The 20,779-nt window shown below is 40.7% G+C and overlaps 1 protein-coding gene across 1 annotated transcript in view; it reads right to left on the reverse strand.

The window, feature by feature from the left end:
* The window catches only part of LOC119656105 (relaxin receptor 2), a 330,485-nt gene extending 318,733 nt beyond the window's left edge, over positions 1-11,752 (reverse strand). The window contains exon 1 of the mRNA XM_038062420.1: positions 11,340-11,752. The gene's annotated coding sequence lies outside the window, so the exon portion shown is untranslated. The remainder of the gene's footprint in view (positions 1-11,339) is intronic.
* Positions 11,753-20,779: the final 9,027 nt, after the last annotated feature.

Here is a 20,779-nt window from a genome sequence, read left to right on the forward strand (position 1 = left end):
CTTAGAAGAAACCCTAAACTTCTAATCTAATAAACAAATATGTAATTCCAGACCAAATACACTTATTCAAGTAAATATTATCATATCTAATCATTTACGACCCAATTAATTGAAATTTAATGAGGATTACAACTATACATTGAAAATACACAATTTATTGTCATATGGCTCTATTTCTCTCAGTCGACGGTGCATAACACAGCATGACACCGAAGATAACACCCCAATAAATTCAAGAACTTCAACCGTACGTAGTTTACAAGTTTACAAACGCCTTAAATACTCTATTTCTGGTAGAAACCCCCATAAATCTATTCGACACTTGAAATAAAGAAAAGTGAGAAATAATAATTTCAGCTTGAAAAAGAATTCTAACTTTATCGAAAGATAGTCGGTCCCTTCTAAATTTAACATCGAAATTAAACAGAAAGGGGGACACGATATTCTGAAATAATAGTTCGATGTTCCATAAAGCGCAGAATGACTAACTTCATTAAGAAGGGGATATATCTTCGGTCGGATGTCGACCTGAACTTTTTTTTTAATTTCACGAAGTTTCTGGTTCCACCTGGTGATTAAACGAAATAATTTAATTTTGACGGGCAACTATCCGGCAATGTTTGCTCATTATCACAGATCTGGCTTTGAAGACAACCGGCTCTAATCATATTTTGTGACCAGCTATCATTTGTGTTCACGCTTGATGCAGTACACATAAGCTAAAATACATAGGTAAACATAAGAAAATATCTCTTCTGAAGTGAATTTATCGTTTTTTCAGTAAAAGTCACATCAGTCCACAAACTAAATATGTTTATTGAACTATAAATGGTTGATTCCTTGACCTTCTTCGTTTTTAATAGAATAATTCAAGGTGGTTATTTTGCCTTGAGTTATTCTATTTGAAATGATATTTCAATGATAGGCTTAAACCAACTTAAGGTTGAAATAGTACAGTACCTTAGTATATCTTAAGTTAGTTCATATGACTTCAACTGATTGCTGTGAAAAATAATCTGAAACATAGGTAAGAGCATAACAAAACTCCATGTAATCTACAAAGTAACTAAATGTTCAACTCCTTCAACCCTTTCAAATTTAATAGTTCCCTGCCTTCAATAACAACCAAATCCATTTTTCTGTCCGGTATCTAACTCTAATCAACAATCCTGGTTTAAGATATCAGACCTTAACACACACTTTAGCCATCAACCACACGATAGAATTCTGCTTCAAGAAAAACCTTGAACAGGCTATTCCCACAGCGAACGTTCTCAAAATCATCAGTCTTCAAGCAAGAGAATAGCAAACCATTTTGCCGCTCTATAGAATAACAAGTCAGGAAACCGAAAGCTGGACGTTTCAGGTATGAAAGGTTTAGTTGATTTTTATGTAAGAATATTTGGCTACACGATGATTACACTTACATATAGCTCATAATGGATATAGATTTTGGCCTACTATAACTTTGTTAATAGTAAGATTTCCATCAAACTTTCCACTATTATAATTTTATACAGCTAGGTCGAATTGGAGTCGGGTTAGCAGCAAATTTTCAAAATATATATATAAAAATAGCGGGAATAATTTTGAAGCCTAAATACTATATTCGGTAAAAACAAATTTTACGTTGTTCCCACAAATTATAACAGAATCAAAAAACAAGAAGATAGTAAAGAACAAGGCCATTGGGCAAATAAAATCAAAAAAGTAAGCGATACTACTAGCATTTGTGATTTCTGGCTATTTTTGAAAAAAAAATTACCTTCCTTAACATGAGATAACATCTGATGTAGAAAGTGAGAAAAGGGGCTTAACCTTTTATCACTAGTTTAGAGGAGAATTAGACCGACAAAATGGTGTTTATGTTGAAGGGTCTGGGTGCTGCAAAAGCGGTAATTATTGCATCAGCGGCGCTCAAAGAGTAACGTAGATTCCAAAGCGTAAGTGTGCATTGGTACCCACGATGGAGCACTAATCCTGGTAAATGCCGTTGAACGAACACTAAGAGTTTTGCTACCAAACCCTATCTCCATCTCCAGGTGGTGATCACTAGAAGTTCTTCCTTAATGAAAAACAGCAGACGTAGAAGGATAAAGGCAAGTGACCGCACCTAAAAACGGGACAAACTACACCAACTGATCCTTCAGGTTAAGGGGTGAGACAGAAAACAATTGCTACAAAACCACAAACCGGAATTAACAACAACAGACGCGGCAACGGCAAAGGACATACAATTTGCACACTTTCTCATGGAAGGTGCGCTCCCGAAAGCTACTCAATAGCTAACCGATACCCTTCCCCAATTTAAGGCTAATGTCATTGCGCCATAAGAGATACGCTGTAGAAGGACCGGCTTCACGGAGAAAAGCGGTCATCCAGCATACCATATACCCGGAACCAAAAAATGAAACCTGTTCCTATCGGCTTTGAAAATATTAACGAACGGTTGTGCATTCTACAATTTCGAAAGATAACCCTCATCAACGTCCACGTCCCTATGCCCGCAGCAGACTGCACAGTTGGTGAAGATACCTTGTATGAGGCAGTGAAAATCATAGTTGAAGATTTTAACAGTCAAGTCGATACGCAGCCCTTGTTAAGGCAACACATCGGCCCCGTAGCCTCCATAAAATCACCAATGACAAACCACTACGGATTATTCAACTAGCAATATCACACGAAATGATCGTTGGAAGTACCCTGTTTGCACGGAAAGAGATCGAACGAAGAAGCAGCTTCAAGAATAAACAAGTCGGGGAACCGGAAGCTAGACGCTTCAGGTATGAAAGGTTTTGTGTATTTCTTTTATAAAGAGATTTGGGTGTGCATTTGTCCCATTAGCATGTAGCACGTAAAATATGCATATATTACGTGAAAATAGCCACTTTCAAGTAATATTAACATTCATAGTATTGAATTTGCAGAGGAGCACAGATTTGACCTAGTATAACTTTGTTAGTAATAGTGCGATTTTCACCAAATTTGGCAGGATCATGATCTATACTGTAGCCTACATTGCTGCAAAATTTTGTGATTCTAGGGTGAACGTAAGGGGGGTTTTCCTGTCAATTACTAAAAATTATAGTAATATATGGCATTTACCAGGATTAGTGCTCCATCGTGGGTACCAATGCACACTTACGCTTTGGAATCTACTATTATTAACTTTATTTGAACAGGTATCGATATGGAGGGTATTTCGGAGCCTAGGCACCATATAGTGGCAGCCCCCTGATTTTTTCCAGATTTTTCGGTTTGGTAGTTCCTGAGAATGGGTTCGCTAAAAAAATGACCACTTTCAACCCCCCGCACTCCCCACCTTTTCAACAAATGTCAAAACTAAGACCGGCTTCAAAAAGTACTAACCGAGACCTTTAATTTGATACCCCACATGACTATATTTGATGAAAAACCAATTTACACCCCCCTTTTGCATGTATGGGGACCCCCCCTTAAATTCGTCGTATGAGGATGTAACTCATTATATGCGTGAGCGTTCACAGTTCCCACCTTTCTACCAAATTTTGTGTCAATCGCTATAACCATCTTAAAAAAGGAAGCCTGAAAGCACCAACAAATCTGTGAACTTGAGAAGTATAGGTAGCAACCCCACCAGCTGCGCAAATTTTACCAACAAGTCAGCAAGTTGAATCAATATATACCTCGATTCTCATCCTGTCGACAAAGCAGGACATCTAATTGTTAATCATATGAGCATGTGGGAGCGATGGATAGATTTTGAAGGAATGTTCAGCAACCAGAATATCAACAAGTTGGAAGTCCCGCTAAGTAAAGCCGACGGACAAATGCTGCCACGACCAACCATGAAAGAAACGGTCCGTACAATTCAGAAGCTTAAGAACCATAAGTCGCCAGGGATCGATGAAATTACAGCGGAGCTAGTTAAACATGGAGCCGACAAACTGCATCGAGCAGTTCATCAATATATGCGCAAGGTTTGGGGCATAGAGGGATCGCGCGGCTGAATACCATCTATAAATTATATTCTCCGCTATCTTGCTAGGCCGGAAAGCCACACACATCAACAACATCATCGGCCGCCATCAAAGAGGCTTCACCCCAAACAAATCAGTAACAGATCAGACTTGCTCTTTGCGGTAAACGATGGCAAAACTGTTAAAATATGGCATCAGTTCCATTCTCTTTTCATCGACCTGAAAGTCCCCTATCGTAGCATAGCTAGGCCAAAACTGTACACGACCACGAGAGTTCGATATCTCCACGAAATTGATAAGACTGACTAGGCTGACCCTGATCAGTGTGCGAGGCCAAACAAAATCATCAAAATCACTCTCGAGACAATTCAGCGTGACAGCGATTTAACACAAGGAGATGCCCTGTTATTTATCCTTTTTAATCTGATCTTAGAAAAAGTGATCAGCGGTGCTGATGAAATGCGGGAGACACCATCCTCTTCAAGTCCACTCAACTACTGGCTTATGCTGTTGATATTAATATTATATTTGAAAGAAACAACTCAGGATGTACAACAAACTTCATTCAGATTGGGCAGGCGGTACGAAACTACACCTTTAAGACCGTTGATATTATAATTTCTCTCATCTAGGGTCGAAAATCACAACCGATAACAGCTACGATGATAAAATCCGCGTACGGTTGTTCCGTTCGAAACGTTCAAGCTCTTACTGTACAAGACAATGATCTTGCCAGTCCTCATGTATTCCTCGAAAACTTGGGTTCTTAGCAAGAAAAATTGCGAACACTTGGCCGGGTTCGAGAGAAGAATCCTCCGAAGAATATATGGCCCCCTACATGAGGATGGACGATTCCGTAGCCTACATAACGACGAAATCTATGAGCGATACCATGACCATTAGGTTAAAATCCGGCTGAATAGATTGCCGTGGGCGGGTCACTTAATCCATATGGATGAAGGTGATCCAGCCCGAAAAGTCTACCAGGGCTATATCCATGATAGAAAAAGAAGACGAGGCAGACTCTGCCTCAGATGGAGCGATGGCGTAGGCCAAAACGTAGGGCAGCTTTTAAGGATATTGAATTGGCAGACATCGGCGCAAAACAGGGATGTCTGGAGTTCCTTATTAAGGTAGACCTAGACCGGATACCGGTTGTTGCGCCGTTGATGATGATCAGAAGGTTACACTTTCCCATCACGTGTCCAAGAAACGGAGACTCGGGTTCTGAGCAAGAAAAATTGCGAACTTCTAAGCGCGTTCGAGAGAAGGATCCTTCGAAGAATTTTTTACCCCCTACATCAAGATGGACGATTTTGTAGTCTTTATAATGGTAAAGTTTATGACAATAGGTTGCGGTGGACAAGTCACTTAATCCGAATGGGTGAGGATCACCCAGCCCGGAAAATCTACTTGGGCAATATCTAGGGCAGAAAAAGAAGACATGACAGACCCTGCTTCAGATGGAACGATGGCGTAAGCCAGAACTAAGGCAGAATTTGACCAGATACCAAATTTACTGCCTAGATTGCATGGCATAATGAGATGTCCACATTTTCATTGACAATGCAATGGCCCTCATATGTTAACAATTGCGATGCAAGTACATAAAGGGATGCAGGTAAGTACAGAGAATATATCTAAAGTTCTATGTAAATATACAAATCGCCCAGACTGGCTACACAGATTCTAACGCTCATCCAAAGATATTAAGCATACAACCAAACTCCTTTTGCTCTTTGTGCATGTCACAGATAGCCTCAGTACTCAGAATGCAGTATCGTGCCGACACAATCAGGCAAACGAAAGTAATTTTATACATTCATCATGTGTTGTGATTACGTCGATAAAATTGAAGATGTCTGCAAGTACGTTACTGAAAATGTGTGGAAATCATTGGGAAAACGGGCTCTCTCTGCTTTCCTCTAGAGCCGCAAACCACTCGATGATAGAAAACTGACGAAGATTTTTGTTGTGGTCAGGTTACCACACCAAACATCCTTTTAATGAATGAATCATCGATACAATTGTATTTTATACCTAATGTAATAATACGCAGCGATCCCATGAGTATTCACCTTAGAAGTTGTGATTGTTGGAATAGGGCCACCAATAGCAGTCCTTGCAGAATTCGTGGATAAAACCGCCATCAATTCATGAACACAAAGAAAGCAATTTTGACAGAACATAAAGTTAAACCGCATGCAACTTTGGAAACTTATGAAGCGAGTTATGAGAACTTTGCTAATATTTGAATTAATTGGTCTGGCAATTCCTCCGAATTGGCTTAATTACCTCTTCAAATGTACCAGGAAATTCTACAATATTATCGAAGTTACTTTCCACGTGTAATACCGGTGATTTGTGGAGATTGAACCAGTAAATTGCTGTTTTTGACCCTGGTAATTCAGAATAGATTTTGAGAATTTTACATTGACGAATCTATACCTGCAAAAGATATATCGAATTTTGAATAGCTTCAAAGAACTTTTCTTTTAACTTTTCTTGAATAAAGTTTTAATTTTCACGTGGAAGCAGGAATATTTGCATGTAAACTACTTTTTTGAACACTTCTTGGCAGGCAGAATAATGAGACTTGAGCTGCCCTGTTTTTCATGATGAGAACGGTCGAACTGCATTAGGTACCTAAGTCCACTGGCAGAGGTGCCTTGATCAAAATTTCAAATTGATTTCCATTTTATATCGTCAATTTTTCGACCCTGGTGTGAGAGAATCTAGGAACCCAAGTCTCCGAGGAATACATGAGGATGGAGCAGTTTTTGTAAGCTGAAATAGGCTCTGTTGGCTGCCAGTACACTGGAAAAGATATTGGCTTTTATATTGTCCTATCTATGTTTTGAACACCCTATTGAAAAGAGTGATATATTGTTGTTAGGATTTTGTGTACCGAAGAAGGTAGAGGTGGTCTGTTCTGGAGGACTTGATAGTCGTGGGGCACACCAAGGGAATAGTGCTGAAAGCACATACTCTCATAACATCAAAGCATGGTTACAAGTGGTTACCCCTGACGATGTGGGAAGAGAAAGGGTAGTTTCCTTGGGTCGAAATTTTTTCGAGGGTTTGGAAAGAGGACTTGATTAAATAAAGCGATAATACAAGGCTCGCAAAATTTTCACCAAAGGCCCAAATTTTTCCTCAGTTCCACTTAGGGTCAGTTCTAATACAATGTATTTTCTAAGATCCCAATGAGGTTGCTTAAAAATCAGTTTCTGGAAAAGAATCCTATGCACCATTGTTGACGATTCCTAACAAAGTGCTTCAACTAACTCGACTAGATCGGAAATGGATATTCCGAGTTTTTCGGCATTAAGAACAAAAATGGCATCGCCACCAGATCGGTCAACTTGGCATTTACGCGTAGTTGAATAGTTACTACAATTCAATTCAAGGAAGTATTGCGTTATCATTGCTACGGTCACAAATATACTTGACCCCAGTCGCAAAAAGAAGTTGGCCTGCTTTGACGCTGAGCTAACAATGGAGCAGACGAATGCTGCACACCGAACAATGCTACAATCTGAAAGAACGCGAGCACGAAGAAAATTCTAACAAGAACTCGATTGAGTGAAGAAACGAGTTCACAAACAGAAAAAGAAACCATCGGAGAACTAATAGGTCTGTAAACTAGAAAAATACAGGGACAAAAAACACCATACCAAGATACTCATCCAATTGGTTAAGTATTTTGACAAACTGTTCACCAACGAAAATTTCGTTTCAATGGAACTAGGATGAAGTAGTGTTCCACAATTGGCGGTCTTTGTGGTCGTCATATCAACGAACGTCTCAAATCAAAAATTTACCGCAGTATCGTAGGCCCTATAGCCCACTATGGCTTTGAGTGTTGGCCGACTATAAAAGATAATTGACGGTGGCTCGCGGCAATGGAGACGAAAATATTGCGTTGGACCAGTGGCTTAAAACGCTTTGTTGATTAGATCACATCCAAAATGAAGACATCCGCGATCGATATGGGATTGCACAAATCGTGGAAAAATTGCGAGACAGGCGTCTTCAATGGTATCATGTAAATCGCGCTAACAAGAATTCGCTTGTCAACATTGGTCTAAACATCAAAGTCGACGAGAAATGACCAAAAGGCCGCGAAATAACGATCGCTTGATACGCTGGATATTGATTTCAAAGCCTCGCGGCTACTTCCAGATCAGGCGTTTGATCGAGCAAAATGGCGCAACCGAGGAAGACGAACCGACCCCGCTTCTGAACGAGACAAAGACTGAAGAAGAATAAGTTCAGCGACCAAAATATCGACGAGTTGGAGGTGGTGAAGACCCACTGCCAAGCATGAAAGAAACAGTCTATGGAATTCATGGGCTAAAATATCATAAATTGCGAAAAGCCGACGAAATTAGAGCCGATCCGGAATTACAGCCGAAAATAGAGACTACAACTTTGAGACCACTGATAATTTCTCCTATCTGGGCTCGAGAATGACAACTGATAACAGCTACGACGACGAAATCCCTGCACAATTGTTGGCAGCCAACAGAGACCATTTCAGCTTACAAAAACTGTTCCATTCGATATATCACACTATAAGTTCAAAGCTCAAGCCGTGCAGAATCCTGATCTTGCTAGTCGTCATTTGTTCCCCCGAGACTGCAAACTTTTAGCCGCTTTCGAAAGAAGAATCCTTCGACGAATTTTTGACCACCTACAAGACGATGGACAATTCCGTAGGAATATAACAACGAAATCGATGAGCGATACCATAACCGTCTGTGAATGGGTCATTTAATCCGTATGGGTGAGGATGATCCAGCTCGGGAAGTCTTTAAGGGTAATATATGTGGAGGAAAAAAGAAGACGCGGCAGACCCTGCCTCAAATAGAGTGATGGCATACGCCAGGACACTAGATAGGCTTTAGAGATATCGAATTGGTAGACTTTGGCGCTAAAGCTGGATGTCGGGAATTCCTTACCAAGGGAGGCCTAGCCCTGATACCATTTGTTGTGCTCTTGACAATAATGGTGATGATTAAGTATGGAGTCTACTGAAAATTTGACAACGGATAGGTTAACCTTCTCTCATGTTTCTTGTATTCCTCTCGTTTTGAATTCCCAGAAATATTCTGTTAAGTTTAAGGAAGGGTTTATTCAAAGTCAGCGCGTGACATGCATATTTAAAATAACAAAAAAAAATAATAATAAATTAACCGGATGTGTGCCTAGAATACTCTGCTAGAAATTCAAATTTTCCTCGTAAAAGTCATTTCCGAAGCGTGTCTTGTCACTTGAAGTTCGGCACAAATCTCGGAACCTACTTTATGTCAAAAAGCATAAGTGGGTGCCTTTCATTGAAAGTCAAACGCAGCCAATATCATAAAAGAACTTCTATTGCATTTCCTGGAATATCTCAGATATTGCAGAGAGACATTTCAGATAATTCTGTGAATTGCCAGGAATATACACATTATGTTTGATATTTTTCTTTTATCACTGTCGTTTGTTCTGGTGTTTCCTTGAAAAAATTGTTGTTTTGCATAATTGTGACGCGTTAGAGGTTTGAGGGATTTTTGATAACTGGAATCACAATTTTATACATATTTATTGTACATCAATGGCAAAGCAATTTATATTTTTTTTTGTTGATATTTTTTTTCGCCAAATAATACCAAGAACCATCCACCTCGGACAGAAATATTAATAATTCGTTTTTAATGTTCTGAATATTATAATTCGTCCCAATCTCCAAAGGACAAGGTTATCTATATCTCATTGTAAAACCGCCTCTGAGTTAGCAGAGTCGTAGACTCAAATTAACATCTCTTTTCAAGTGAGACTTGGGCGTTCTGTCACTAATAAGATATTTGAAATAGTAGTTCCAGAAATGTTATTTGAGATAATCACATATTGGAAAAAAATCTTAAATCTAAAATTTACCGTAATGTCGTCCGTCCTGTCGCCCTCTATGGTTCTGAGTGTTGGCCAACTATAAAAGACAATGAAGGACATCTTGCGGTAATGGAGACGAAGATGTTACGTTGGACTAGCGGCGTCACACGTTTTCATCACATCCGAAATGGAGATATCCGCGATCGTTATGGGGTTGCCCCGATCGTGGAAAAGTTGCGAGAGAGGCGTCTTCGATGGTATGGTCATGTAATTCGTGCTAACAAACATTCACCTGCCAAGATTGGTCTGAACATCGAAGTCGATGGTAAATGACCAAAAGGCAGACCGAAACAACAGTGGCTTGATACGCTGTATGGGGATTTAAAAGCCTCAAGATTACACCCAGATCAGGCATTCGATAGAGCCAAATGGCGAAGCCGATTACGACGAGCGGACGCCCCTTGTGAACGGGAAAAAGGCTGAAGAAAAAGAAGAAGAAGGAAAAAAAACGGATATTATTCGTAGCCAATTGCCTTTCCGAGGCGAGCGATTTGCAAATTTGCAATACCCCAAAGGACACCGAATCTGTGGGCTATTAATCCCACAATATAATACATAGTTTGAATTTGAATTTGTGAACATGAAAGCGCAGATAATAAGTTAGTGAAGTATTTTTTAGCAATTTCTTGAGCCGACAACCAGTACGACCATCCCAGTGCCGTAGAGGAAAACCTGGGGCAGGAGTGAAAATCAAGTAAGGAATATTTCCATAGAAATCTAATGGGGAAAATTGACCAATTAATACGTAGCACATCAATACCCCTAGAAATTCTGCATCTATAATAGTAAAGGTTTTTGATAAATAAATTTTCCGCTAATAAATGTACAAAGAACTCCAGCTTTTTGCGTATCGGATACCCGAGCACTCCGCGCACTAGCCTTGGGTTAGGTTCTTAATTGAAACCAATGCAAAACAATGAACTTGGCAACTTCAAAATGATATGGACCTTGACCATGAACTAAGATTCGTTTGTCGGTCGATGAAATCAAAAAAATCACCATTCATAATAGAATTGCATAAGAAGGTTTGAAAGAGGTTAATGGAATCGTAACAATTGATTGTGGTACAAAAAAGTTGATGATGAAAATATATATTGAATTAAATGATTTCTTTTTCCGTCCATGTGTATTAATTATCTGCCAACAAAGACCCTCAACAACCAAAATTTGAAGGTAGCGCGAAGCCACATGAGATTTATGGAATATCTCAATTGTTTAGCTAAAATCCCTGATAGAATTTTCCGTCAGGACATACATATATGCACACAAAAAACCAACTACCTTTAGATGAATACTATATACCCCTATTATTGCACAAAATAAGTCTACACTAAATTATATCTAATGTAACCAGCATCTCACTCAAACTATGTTTCAAGCCACAGCAAACATCTTAGTTACAACACAATATCGTCCAATAAATTCGAAATCATTTGCACATACCTAGATCAACCCGATAATTTAAAGTACAGCCAAATCTATCCAGAAATCATGTGAAAATTCATCTCGTAACCACTCCAAAGCACACCCCACAAAGATATCACTTCGCATTAAACAGTAGATCAGCCTCTTGTAAACAACAACACCCTCAAATCTCACCACAATTAAATCATCTACTGAAAACTCCACTGTAATTTTAGATAATCCCCCACTGTCGGTGCTACTTCACAAACAATATGCCCATATTACCCTGAATACTCATTCTATTTGCACTTTCCGCATCCTATTTAACCGTAACACACCCTGATCCACTGCCTTCCAACTTTAATTTTTTTCCTGTCTACCAGTTCCCTTAATTTTCAAAATAACTGACAAAACGGAACGACGCACGCAAATCCGGAGAGCAATCCAACTTCCCGCCACGAAGTGTGCCGTTATACTGAATTTTCACTAGTTGATTTCCTGCATTAAAAGTCGTCGTGCCGGCATGTTTTCATGGTTTTCCTGAATTTCTCAATGATGTTAAATGCGGCGTGGAAAAGCTTCGAAAAGTGTAAACAGTGAAAGCTTTTCATATGAATTTTCATTGAGGGTAAGTGAAAATGTTCTCCAATTTCCCGAGACGATTTCCAGTCGTAGGTCATGATTTAATACAGTCGAGGACGCTACAGTTGGATAGGGGAAGGTATTGTGAGGAATTTCCACAAACAAGTCAGAAACCGAAAGCTCGGTGCAGCGGGTATCGAAGGTTTTGTGTAATTCTTATGTAAGAATGTTTCACTAATATATACGTGCCCAAATTATTCACTTCCATGTAATATCACATATTATATCTCTGGGTATAGCAAATTTACGCTAAGGAGGCAACGCTGACCTACTCCAAGTTCGTTAATAATGGTAGCATCTTCACCAAACTTTCCAGTATTATCATTATGCAATATATCAATACAATATGTCGTATTTCTTCGGTAAACAGTAAATTTAAAAAAAAACAATAGTCACTACTATTAGCTTTATTTGATCAGAAATCATTATGGGGTATTTCGGGACCTTGATACCATACAGCGGTATCATCATAATTTTTTCAGATTTTCCGGTTTCTAAGAATTGATCCTTGAAAAAAAAATAGTAAATTTTTAATTGCTCCCCTCCCCCTTTACTAATATCAAAATTAAGACCCGTTTCGAAAAGTATTAATCGCGACCTACTACGATATACTCACATGACCAAATTGTGATGAAAAAAATGTTGTTTGGCCTCCCCTCTTCCTCCCTTGAATTCAACGTGGAATGATGCCACTCATGCGCAAGAGTTCAGACTTCCAACTTTTACGCCAAATTTCATGTCAATAGGTATAACCAATTCCAAGAAAAGTATGTGTTACAAAGACAGTAGACCAATTTTATTGAAGTTTTGTTTTACTTACTTGACTTAACTTAGAGAAATTCGAGTGGGAAACATTCAAAACAAGAATTTCAATTTAATTCTGCCCTTCCTAGCTGTACACTGAATTTTCCAAGATGATGCTTTCCTGGCCTTTCACAGCAAAACTAATCTCGAGCAATTCGTCCAAGTTTGGAATGACTGCCTTATACGACACAATTTATTGCTAACTGCGAAGACAACGGAATTCCGGCAACCGACCCCAATGAGAAGCCACGATCGTCGATTTTTACATATCCTTAAATGTAGGAGTTCTGTGGCGCCGCCAACTCTTCTGCAAGCGCGCATTGGTCCCACGTAGCAACCCTATTCCCTGGACGTCCGACACCCACTGGACAAACACTGCACCGTGTGGTCACTCGGCGCGCGCTGCGGAGCCATGATTACCGAATTTTTTCTTACTCAATTGGATGAATTGGGACTAGAGAACATGTGGTTCCAACAGGACGGCGCACACTGCTCGAACCACAACCGATACCCTGAAGGAAGCATTTCCGGGTCGCTTAACCTCTCGTTTTGGTTTTTTGAAGTCGCGGGTTTACGTCTACGAGCCTCAGACACTTGAAGCCCTTAAGGAGAATATTCGCCAGGGATGTGAAAATCTGACGGCAGCCACTTGACCGATATCATTTACTCAGTTTGATGGAATAAATTCTAAATTCAAATTTCACAAGCATAACCAAAGTTTTTCATTAAAAAATAAAAAATGGATAAGTTCGTAACGAAGACGGCTATCAACAGCCACCTCACGGACGCGCAGCTGCACAAACTGCTTACGTATGTATGTCGACCTCGGGAACAAACGCCTCTCACAGCTTTTACACCACATGCGTGCTTTGGCCGACATGCGCGTCAGTGATGATATCCTGTACATAAAGTGGCTTGATTTGCTGCCGGAGCAGACACACCGACTACTGTTGGTTATCTAAAACTAGACGCTGCATGAACTCGCCGCAGTTGCTGATGAGGCGCATGACGTCAGCCCAAGCTACGCCTCGTCAAACCCGCCACTGAATCAAACCGCTGTGGAGCCCGCGGTTTGCGTGACCATCGCGCAGCTTTCCAACCTGACACGCGAACTATTACAAAGGCCGATCAATATCATTACGCAGTGACGCCGCTCGCTTTTGCGCAACTGCAGCCATGAACGCGCCCATTCTACAAAGCCTGGCCCGGATCTTGGACCGGTTAGTGTTGGTATCATACCAAATTAGGGTCCCTGCTTAACACTGCAGGCAGGCGTGCTCTTATCTGGCTCAAATCGCTGCTACCCGCACGTCAGGGAACTAAAGCCAGTTCCTCGAAGAGCCATATTTATACGCGTGTCGGATCGCAGCACTGCTTCGCGTTTCCTGGAGGACTTCGGCTCCGTGCTCTGCATTATTCCCAAACGACTTATCGGCAGGTCACTTACTAAACAAAGTCTCGTGCTGCAAGGCAGCCAATGGAACGCGCATCATCACATCCGGCACTCAACGTCTCACTTTCGACCTCGGTCTGCGCCGACCATTCCACTGGCCATTCATCATCACTGATATTCAAACAACTATCTACGAATTAATAACTAACTTACGACATGGTCGCCTCCTCGACGGCCTCACCAGTTTTCCCACGATCTATACATTCGGCCCGGCTCCCCAAATTCACACCATCTGCGCCGTCTCATCTCATACGACATTTCGCGACCCCTCGGAAGACAAATATATATACCAGATCGTCTCCAGTAGACCATCGGTTTTCGCACAGCATCGACGCCTCGCGGGTGAACGCGGAGAAATGCAGTGCAAACACTACAGCGGACTTTGAACCACCTTTTTAGGAAGCTGGATTTCGTCCGCAGCTATCAGCATCAACGTCATTTCAAGAAACTTCTTTCGTTCAGACAGGCAGCCAAGCTGCAAATCAACTGGGACAAATATCATATCGACCAGGCTGAGGCTGTATTCGCTGGTTACCACATCAACAAGAATTGTTTCCATGTACCAAAACCCAAAATCCAATCAAGGATTTCCCCTTGCAGCCACTAATTATTATCACCGCTGAGTCCCGGACGCAGCTGAGCTCAAGCCCCGCTAACCGAGCTACTCAAGGACTGTACGAGCAAGAAGTCCAAAATCAGTTGGACAATCGAGGCTGTTTGAGCATTACGAGCAAAACATCGCTTCTGCTGTCACTCCAGCCTTCTTATCATCGACCCAAAATATAACTTTACGCACCGACGCTTCCAACATGGATATTGATGCGGCCTCGAACCAACAGCGAACAGACAGCACATGGACTCCATTAGGCCTCTGCTCAACGAAACTGTCGAAGATTGAGCAACGATATTCCACTTATGACCGCGAACTTGTCGCCGTTTTCTCTGCGGCCAAGTACTTTCAACGGATCTTGGAGGAACGGCAGTTCGTGATATACAGCGACCATCGCCCGCTTACTTTCGCGGTCCGACAGGGCCTCACCACGTCAGGCCAGGAAGCTCACCTTCATCGGCCAGTTTGACACCTGCTTCGAGTACACGCCTGGTAACCAAAACTTTATGGCGCTTCCTTGGGTCCGAACGCTTGCAGCAGTCCTTGGGCTAAGCACCACTTTGAAAGAGGATCGGCAAGCCTCCCCGGCTTAAATGGCCTTCAGCTCATCCATCCGCATTCTGGGCGAGTTCAACACTCCTCAAGATAAATGGTCATCGACGCCGGTAACAGCATTTAGGCATCAAGAATTCTCAGCCGCCGCAGACCCAGTCACCTCAGCAGTCGCAACCTCTGCCTTCTAATCTGCAGCCTTCGAATCTATATTTGCCTCCATCTCCCCATCGCTCTACGACAAAACGATCACAGCATCGCGGCACCCCGCATTTTCACTCCCTTCGCCGGACATGAAGGTCATTGTAGAGGGAATAGCTGTGGCACCGCAAACACTCCCACTCGCGAGAGATGTTCGCTTGTAAGCTTATTCAATCGTAGCGGTCCTAGGAATCGGACGCGAATCATTTCGCTATAGTTACGGCGTACTTTTTATCACCAACCTCCTTTTTGACAAAACTATTATATAAGGAAGGTCGCGGTTCGCGAGGGATTTGTTATCATGACTGGATGTCGGATATCAGTCGATTCAGTTAAATGAAGTACTCTAACACACTTGAAGGCCCTGATCCAATAGGTATTGTTGCGCCAACGATTATTATTATTATTATACATTGCTAACAAATACACAATATTAAATGGAAATGACTAATTTCTAGTTAGTTACAAAGTTAGGGCTAAAATTCTGTTCTGACTGGTAAACGTAATGGTCCCAAGAATAAGAAGGAGAAAATAGCGCTATTTTTGATGCGTCAAATTATCGAATTGATGTATGATTTCCGGCTGTTTTTAATTTGTAATATTTTTATTTGTTTATAAAAAACATACTGAACATACGTGTCTGTCAACAACCGGCTCCCAGATGAAGGGGCCTTGCGGTAGCTGTCAGAAGCAAGCTTTTTCAGATTACAAAAGCACATTGCACTAATGGCAAGAGGGAGAGGAGTACTCTCCGCCATATTACTTCTCTTAGGCCCAGAATGTGCAGCTTATGTTCTCAAGAATTTTCAGTCAAAATGGTGCAAGTGAGCATTCTGATGAGGTGAGGGACTGTGACGAGGGACGTGTGCACATTCCAAAAGCTAATCATAAACTGTTCCGGTTGCATTTGCAGGTTGCTAACCCACAAATTCCTATCCCTTATAGTCGCCTCTTAAGACAATCAGGGAAGACTTTGAGTTAATTTTTAAGCCCCAACTCAGGGGATCAATCATTGATACCATCAAATTCGTTACTGGCTGCACTGAGAATGCATTAGAGGGAAAGGATAATGCCATCGAATGTTGCGTGGCACTTTTGATGGGGAAAATGCATTATTATATAACAAGCCGAAAACCGGAAGCTCGACACTTCACTGTGCAAGTGATAAGCTCACAACAGCGAGGCAAACACAAAACGAAGACACACATAAATGACAACTTGGATTCGAACCCAGAGTAGCGGGATTGGGAGACTGCCGCTCTCCTCCCTCAACCATCGCGCCGTCACCTTCTGTAACTTTGTTAATAATAGCGGGATTTCCACCAAACTTGCCAGTATGATGTATCCTATTAAAGTTTTATTACAAAATTCTACGGATCTAGGATGAATTTACTATTAATATCTTTATTCGGGCAGATATCGTATGGTGAGTATTTTGAAGTTTGGATACCATGCACACGGACTGTCAATATTTTTTTTTTAGGTAGGGTAGTTTCTTAGAACGGATCCTTGAAATAATTGACCCTCTTCGGACCCCCGTATCCACAATTCGCACCTTAGCACCAAATTTTGTGTGAATCGATACAGCCGTTTCTATGAAAAGTGCGTATAACAGACAGCAGACAAATAGTGAACCGATTTTAATAAGGGTTTGTTTTCAACAAAGCATACATCTCCTCACAGTCCTGATAAATTATTACTGCCTTCTGTCACAGAAATTAACAGATTTTTCGGTTTATATTTCTATAATAAGTAAGAAAACATACATTTCAGCATTCGAGACCTAGCATTGAAAAGCATCTTAATATTTACAGATTTTAGTGTAATCTAATGATCTACAGGTTTGGTGTCCCTTTGAGAAATTCAGTTTCCAGTCTACGATTCCTATTTTTACAGAAAATACTGTTAAGCTGGTGCATACTTTGTAAACCACCACCTGTTGGCATTCCTATTTCGTTTGCCCTACAATTTTTAGCCGCACTTCCACTGGAAATGGGGAATACACATTTCTTGTCAACTTAACCAGGACAATTGGTCGAGTTCATTCAATCTTATCAAGTTCAAGGCTATGCACAATTACTTATATCTATATAAAAGCAACGACTATAGCCAAAGAAGGGCTTGAAAGGACTAAAATCGAGAATGTTTTCAAAGCTGATTTAATGAGTACGTCTTTGTTTCGTGGATGGTAATAGATGTTCCAGAACTTGCTGCTTTTTCGGAAATATCATATTATTGAAACCATTCTACATCCTACAATCGATGTAGTACTATAGAAAAATCGAGGAAAATCTGCGTGTGTGAGATCATACCTGCTTGAGTCAAGTTTACTACATATATATTTATAGCACATCAACCTACAAATATATATATTTCAAGCCTTCATTGATATTCGTTGCAACCGCGAGGAGTTGTGAAAAATATGAAACCTCAAAGTGTAGGCGAAAGGCCTGTTGCTACCAAGAAAAGGATGAAATAGGTAACGGGAAAAACATGAGTCCACCAGAATACATATATGTTCGTACAATATATATTATATCATATATGGTTTTTCATTATGGGCTTCCCATTTTTCCAATAAGGTTTCTCGTGACTCGCACGTGGAGTATACCTACTCATTCGGATCTACCATTTCAATGTAAGAAGATATACATACACTCTTCCATACATGAATATAGCTAACATGTTTTTGATGATTTCTTCAAAGGAATACCGCCCAAAAGAAAATAATTAAAGGAGATAATGGAACTTACAAATATCATTTTGTTCCAACGAATTTCATCCTACACGTGGATATATTTGTACTACGATACAGATATGGCTTTTGGCGGTGCAAAGTCCTTTGAGCACCATTGGAATTGTAAGTAACCATTGAAAGGATTTTACCAAATTTATTGCTGGATTCGTTGAAAGATTGTACGTGGAACGTGGTTGAATAATAGCTAAGCATTGAAATAATCAGAGTTTTCCTTGTATAACATTGAAAGGAGTGTAGGATGTGGTCACTATATGGTCAACTACTGAAGGGATACCAAAAATAAACAAATGGATAGTCACCGATATGTAAGAAGAAAGTGATGACTACTCTAGAATAGTTTCCTATGGTCCACTTATGTACCTTGAACTGAGGAGGGACGAAATGTTATTTTTCGGACAGGAAAAGCTTTATTTTGATGTTCCTAATGATTTTCCATTCTACCACTACGATTTGCAAAGAAAGGAGCTAATAATTTCACGAAGGCTTGCTGATATAGGATGGATTATGATATGGCAGGAAAGTTATTAGTTTATTATTTATAGAAGAATTCAAGGATTAGGGAGAGCCTATAGAGCTACTAAAATTGGAACTATTCAAAAGGGATAAGCAAAGTATCCACACGACTAAGGTCTGTCGAGATTGGTTCAGAATAAAACAAAATTATTCTTTTGAGTCCATTGTCCGTTCTATCAGCCGTTTAAGTCGGCGTTGAGAGTTTATAGAATTAGCTGATGTACAAGATGATCTGAATAGCAAAATGAACCGCTGCAATTCAGTGTTAAAACGAATGTTTGAATTTTTTAAAATATGTAATGGGAAAATATCTCATTTGGCCAAGTAATGGGTAACGAAAAAATACGATGTTACTATGCCCAAAAGGAACTGCTCTAAATATTTATGCGAAGATACCGATGGTGAAGCTTACAAAGTGGTAATGAAAAGGCTGCAACAATCACCCTAGGTGACCTGCCCGCGCTTCCTAAAATAAATTCTTGCCACTCTGCTTCTTTACCACCGGCGCAGTTGAAGGAAAGTGCTTGAGAATTGCGTTAAATTTACGGTAGGTCCGGGAGGCAGCTCTAACAAAGCTTTGAAACTGGTGGTGAAGACCAGAACCAACCTTTTCATCAACACCTTCGAGATATGCCTAAAGAAAGGAATATTCTCTGCTCACTGAAAAAAGCCACACTTGTTGTTGCTTCTCAAACCCAATAAGCTACCTAAAGACCCATCGTTACATTACCCGATGGCCTATTGGATACAATGGAGGGAGTCATCTACAACAGAGTCATCCACAACATTATCAAAAGCGGCAATGGGCTGTCGGAGTACCCACTTATGTAGGGATGCAATAAGCACGGTGGCAGTAGAGATCAAAGCGCTTTCAATTCCCCAACTGGAGCCGAATTAAAGGCGCATTGAATGAATAGGTGTTCCTGGATATTGGAGTTTAGTCAAAAATTACCTCTCAGAGAGAACTCTCCGGTAAGAGTGCATCGTTACAGCGGGAGTACCACAGGGGTCGGTACTGGGTCTGGGAATCTAGACAATATAGAAGTCTACGCGATGAACACAATGAAAGCGGTAAAGTCCTGACTGTCCTGTCCTTGGCCGATAAGAAAAAAGGAGGTGGCCTTAATAACGAACCGTAGAAAGAAGAATTCTGTCAGGGTGAAAGTTAGTGGGCATACGATTGTCTCTAAGCTGGCTATCAAATATATGTGGATAATAATTGACGTGAGATTGCACTTTAGCGAACACCTAGAGTATGCCTGTCAAAAGGAAACTAGTGACATCGTGGTACTTTAAAAAATGTAAACTCTTTGTCGCACAAAACTCTTTATCGCACATTGCTTTACTCGTCACCTCTGTGCGTCTTGCAAGGTCTCAGGGAGGGAAGCAGGCGAATTTGCAAAATTTACTGGGAAGCGTCAAGGACCCTTTGGCAGCGGAGGATAAAAACGGGATCTACCGAATAACGTGCAGCGATTGTAATATGATATACATACATAGGACAGACTAAACGCCTGATAACGGCTAGATTTAATGAACAATCAAGGAAGCGGTAAGTAGTGTTCGGAAACAAAAGTCGTGCATAAGATCATCAGTTGCAGCGTATACAGTCGCCCATTTCAAAGCCCATGGGCAAACCCTTTGAATTTAGTTCCAAAAAAGCAAAGATCGACCGTTCGGGTTATTCGAATTTACGGTAATAACGATATTCAATCTTGTCAGCGTTTCATGGATGAAATTGGTGGCATCTGAATCGCCTGAATAACATCTTCAGCAACTTAAAACTACTTTTGAACGGCTTAATAAGTACGGCATTGTGATCAACGTGGCTAAGTATACATTCGTTGTGGAACGAATTGAATATTCAAGAAAAGCGATCGATAAGTAGGGCATTCCATCTCCAGAATCGCGTGTACAAACAATCCGGGCAATATAGGAAACCTGAC

This window comes from Hermetia illucens, chromosome 4 (assembly GCF_905115235.1).
Source record: "Hermetia illucens chromosome 4, iHerIll2.2.curated.20191125, whole genome shotgun sequence".
In the NCBI taxonomy this organism is placed as follows: domain Eukaryota; kingdom Metazoa; phylum Arthropoda; class Insecta; order Diptera; family Stratiomyidae; genus Hermetia; species Hermetia illucens.